The following is a 5211-nucleotide window of genomic DNA, read 5'->3' on the forward strand; positions in this document are numbered from 1 at the left end:
AGTTCAGAAACTAATTACAATGTTATTATACTTACCTAGATTGGTCCTATCTTGTGTATTTGAACAATACCGGTATCTTTCTAGATGCAAAAACATGCCTAAATAAGTTAAATATAACTCCTCCAGCAATTTTAAGAATAGCATGTGGATGAAAAAGGGCCACATGCTAACCTGACTAACTCAGGGAAGGCCTGCATAATGGCCTTGCAAACTCAAGAGACCTAAGGTAATCACAAAGGATGGTCTGAAATTGAAACCTTTTAATTAAAAAGCAGTTTTTAGTGGTAGTCATGTCCTAGGCCAGTATCTTCCCTGACAAAGCTCAACTTCAATCTTTATTGAGTCTATTGTCTTTTTGCATCTAAGATAACATACCTGTGGAATGTTAGGGTAACTTCTAACTTCCTTTTTCTGGACTCCTCAGGGTACAACAAATGGCACCAGTGTGCAGACCACAAATTCCCTCACTATTAGTTACCATGTTAATTGTTGACTGTTAGCTATCCTGAACCCACCTATGTAAAAGAAATATGTGTCTATCATTTTACTTTTTATCCAATCCCAGGGGTTTCCCCACTTAGCTTTCTCCCGCCTCCCTGATCTATTACCAATGGATTTCATGTAACCCAACTGCCATTCTCCAGAGGACTATCTCAATACATTGAGATTCTGCTTCCAGGCAATTGTTGACAGTTTGGCTCAAATAAACACAAAAATTCCTTACAGGTTTGGGTTTTTTTATGTTAACAGGCATCTATATACAGTAACACTGGTCTTTATGCAAGATATAGTTGCCCCCAATAAACTAAATCTTTGCAGAAACAGAAGCTTTCATCATAGCCAAGGCTACCATAAAAAATCCTGCTTAAAACATTTATCAACAAAAAAACCCAAGCCAAAACAAAACAGCTCTAGCCAGTTGTTCAGTGGTTAGAGCATCGGTCCGAGGACCCAAGGGTCACAGGTTTGATTTCTAGTCAAGGACACATACCTCCGTTGAGTTAGATCCCATCCTCAGTCAGGTGGGTGCAGGAGGCAACCAATTGATACCGCTCTCATGTCAATGTTTCTCTCTCGCCCCCCCGCTTCCTCCATTATACTCTGTCTGAAAATCAATGAAAAAAAAAATCCTCAGGTGAGGATTTAAAAAAAAACCAAAAAACATTTCACGCACTCAATGGGGAAAAAAATGCGGTTGTTTGAGATTATGAACAGAACTATGATACTTGACATTGTGAGTTAGGATGGTCTAATTTTAAGTGTACTGAGTTGAAAAAAAAAAGGCTTCACTAAGATAACTGAAGAAACTTGAGTTTGTGAAAAACTCAAACTAAAATATTAAAATCACATTAGCCCACTGTCAAAATTTCACAGGATTTTATTTTAACAATTAATTTGTCTGGTTGTACATTGTTCAGAAAAATATGTATAAAGATGCTTCCTATTTTAGGAGAACTGGCAGGCTTCAAAAGAACCTCACAAAAGAGTTGCTAGTAAGATTTCCTTGGAGACAAGCATCATCCATCACTAGGGAGACAGTTTATTTAAACATTCTTTAAGCAAAACTCCCGTATAACTTCCTAGCCGATGCTTTACCTCAAAATTGTTTCACTTACACCTTGCCAGTAATTTCCTCCAACACTCTTAGGAAGGCCAGTGAAGAGATGTGCAAAATATTTTATTTTTAAACTTTGCTATAACTGAATTGTACCAATAAGACTCAAGGAGTCTTCATGAATAATATCAATATAAATTCCCACTAATGTTATCCTTAGGTTTTCCTCCTCATTCTCCCTAATTCTCTATTGGATATCCGAGAGCATTAAAAAAAGAAAGGAAGGAAGGAAGGAAGGAAGGAAGGAAGGAAGGAAGGAAGGAAGGAAGGCCAAAACCGGTCTGGCTCAGTGTCGGCCTGCGGACTGAAAGGTCCCAGGTTCGATTCTGGTCAAGGGCATGTACCTGGGTTGCAGGCACATCCCCAGTAGGAGGTGTGCAGGAGGCAGCTGATCGGTATTCCTCTCTCATCGATGCTTCTGTCTCTCTCCCTTCCTCTCTGTAAAAAATCAATAAAATGTATTTTTAAAAAAAAGAAAATCCATGAGGTTAAAGTGTTTACTTTTCACAGCACTGTTTATTGAGAAGTTCCTATGGTAAAAGTATTTTAAATACCTTATGTATTCTTTAAAAGGAAATTAACACATTGCACACCGCATAGTAATCTCTAAGACATACGCCAGGGACCTCACGTTTTGGGGCAAACTGCAAGTTATTTAAATCATCATAATGCACTTTAGGTGTTGTTTTTCAATAATTATAACATTTTTATTTACAAAAACAATTAAACAATTAAAGTTCCTATTATTTTTTTAACGTATGGTACTGCGTAAAACATTTTCCTCTAGAAGAGGGACCAAACAAAATTTACATAAGTATCTACATTCGCTCCTTTTTCCATGGGTGTGAAAAAACGAGAACACTCGTGAGAGGTCCTTAACAGATGGCGCGCAAAACACGAGAAAACTCCTGAGAGGTACGAAATGTGTTAACAAAATGATTTTAAATGTTTATATCTACCTACGTGAAACGGGTGAGAAACACTTTCCCTGAAATCTACATTTTCATAATCTATATATTTGTATTAAAAATATTGAAATAACATTCAGTGCACAATAATATCTCTTCTCAAAGTTGACTTTTATATATGGAATCCATCAGTCCAATAAAATAGAAATACTTAACAGAAGGCAACATTTCAGGCTTATTTCCTTAATGTCAAATATCAATGGTTCAGGTGTTAAGTGTTTGCATTGTTCAGGTTTTTTGTTTATGTTTTTAAGTCTATGTAAATGGAACAGGGCAGTTGAGTGCTTTTTTACCCGCTTCAGCAATAAACATGGCTTAATTTTCAGGCCCAATACAGTAGAAACTCGATTTTCAAACTTAATCCCTCTGGGAGACTATTCAAGAAGCAATTTGTTCCAAAACCGAATAATCGTTTCCCCATTAGAAATAATGTAAATTGAATTAATTCATTCCAGACCCCTAAATGATTGTTTTTAACCTTTCTTATATACAGTACAGGTCTAATGTACAGTTCAGTCTATAAACAAATACTTATTTTCTTAAATTTATCAGACTACCCCTACTAGCCTTAATCAAATCACTTTCTGCACTGGGTCTAGGGGTCTTTTGGGAAGTCAGATATAGCATCTTCACTTTTTTATGTATCAATGACTCAGAAAAGCTGACACCAGCTGCTTTTGGTTTATCCAAATCACCAACAGTTTTTCTACCTCTTCAATTGCCTGTGATCATTGTTATCGTTTCTTTCACACCCTTAGCAACATTAACACTCTTGATGTCCTCTTTATGTTTTAAAATTGTGCTAATCATCCATTTCACCAGAAACAAAAGCAAAAAAGTTCACAGCACAATTTCCTGAGATGTTAACCAGGCAAGATTTAGCTGTTTACTGCCTCATAGTAGCACATTCTCTCCTTTGTGGCCCGGCCCAAGAGGTCAAGAACCAAAGTTAACCTGGCATTTTTTCATGTACAACTTGGTCGAGAATCGAACTGTTTGAGGTGGGAGACCTTTGAGAACTGAGGTTTCTGAACTTACTTGCAGAAAATATCAAGATGGGGAAAACAGTCAGAATCAGAAATACATGTGTACACTGGTAAAGATTTAGTCAGGATTCCTTATACATAGATGTTAATAATCTGAACTCTTCCCTACTTTCTATGAAATAGCCACCACTCTAAACAATATCCCATATTTTAATCATGGGATGACTTGTCTCAGTAGGAAACTAGAGTAATTTATGGAGTCTGGAGTTTGTTAAATTGATTAGATGCAAATTTCATTCCCTTTCCAGGACAATGCAAAAACAAAACGATTAAATAGCTCCTCGGAGTTTCCACATCCAATAAAAATTTATTCATATACTCTTACAAAAATATGTAACAAAACAGTGTAATTACAGCTTCACACTCACCAAAACAATTCCAGGTTGACCAGAAAGTCACTGGGAAAACATATGCTTAACATTGATCTATTTACAAATTCACCAAAAATGTTTTCAGTAATAATCAACACTTTCTATGACAATGCTTTCAGTGTTTACTCATCCAGGATCACATCCACTTAAATATCTCTTTAAAAGTTTTGTTTGGATCAGTAAGTACTAGTTCCGTAAACATTAGTTTTTAATACATAGTATTCATTGGCCAAAACACATTGTTTGTAATTGCCTTCCGTTGGAGAAAAAAAAGTTACTTTAAGTCAAAGGTTTAAAGACTACTCTGACTTATGAAAGGAAAGCAGCTTGTCGCCCAAAAAGAGTATAAAGACTGAGAGAAAACTGTGGCACCTAAAATAGAGAACATGAGTCATTAACGTAATCTAATACAATTTTCACACTGCACCTCTGTCGCTGTGCACCTAGATTTTTATTTATGTCATGGGAAGGTGGCTGCACTCTCCGAGGCCCCACATATTAAGCAGAAAAGAAATTCTATGCAAGCCATGTAGGTAAACCGCAGTGTTGGAGGAGGCTCTCAGTTTTAGTCAGACTTTCAAGCTGATCCTGTAAGTCAGAATTTCTGGCCGGAAACTGACAGTGCAGAAACAGGTAGGTGATTTCAAATTCAGGGCTCCGGTAGACTGGACATAGCAGTAGAATAAAGAGCTATGTTAACAATTTATTTCTTGTTCAGCATGTTCTGGGAGCCTTACTAGGTGGCCATAAAAAGACAAAAATCAAAAGTAAACAGTAAAAGAAACCCGCGATTTAAGGCGGATTTGCTTTCTTCGCATTATCTCATCAGATCATGTCTGGGGCTCAAAATGAGTCAAAAGCGATGTCCCTAGGATTCAAGTTTCGGTGAAAAAACGGGTTAACGTTAATTTATATCCCAACTGAGCACATAAAACAGGGACACGGGTGCTACTCATGGTCAGCTGTGACAAATAAAACCATCGTCCTGACTTCTTGCTTCCTCTTTCTTTTCAGAGTGAGGACCGCTCAGAGCAAGAAGGCTTTTCCAGAAAGACTTTTCCAACGTGTATCAAGTTCAAAGAGGTCAGGCTGAGCGCAGGCGAGCAGCCCCACGCTCCGGGCCGCTGTACCGCCAACACAGAGGCGAACGAGAGCGGACGAGGGCAGCGGACGAAGGCAGTGGACCGGGGCCGGAAGCCGGGGCGGCGGGG

The 5211-nt window shown here is 37.9% G+C and overlaps 1 protein-coding gene across 8 annotated transcripts in view; it reads right to left on the reverse strand.

Annotated features, from left to right (window-relative positions):
• Window positions 1-5211, reverse strand: part of CREM (cAMP responsive element modulator) — a 116539-nt gene that overhangs the window by 110870 nt on the left and 458 nt on the right. The window contains exon 1 of one of the 8 annotated variants that reach the window (XM_015571065.1): window positions 376-475. The exons of the other annotated variants lie outside the window; for them this stretch is intronic. The gene's annotated coding sequence lies outside the window, so the exon portion shown is untranslated. Of the gene's footprint in view, window positions 1-375; window positions 476-5211 lie in introns of those variants that run through there. 8 annotated transcript variants of the gene reach the window in all.

Source organism: Myotis davidii, unplaced genomic scaffold, assembly GCF_000327345.1.
Source record: "Myotis davidii unplaced genomic scaffold, ASM32734v1 scaffold388, whole genome shotgun sequence".
Lineage (NCBI taxonomy): Eukaryota > Metazoa > Chordata > Mammalia > Chiroptera > Vespertilionidae > Myotis > Myotis davidii.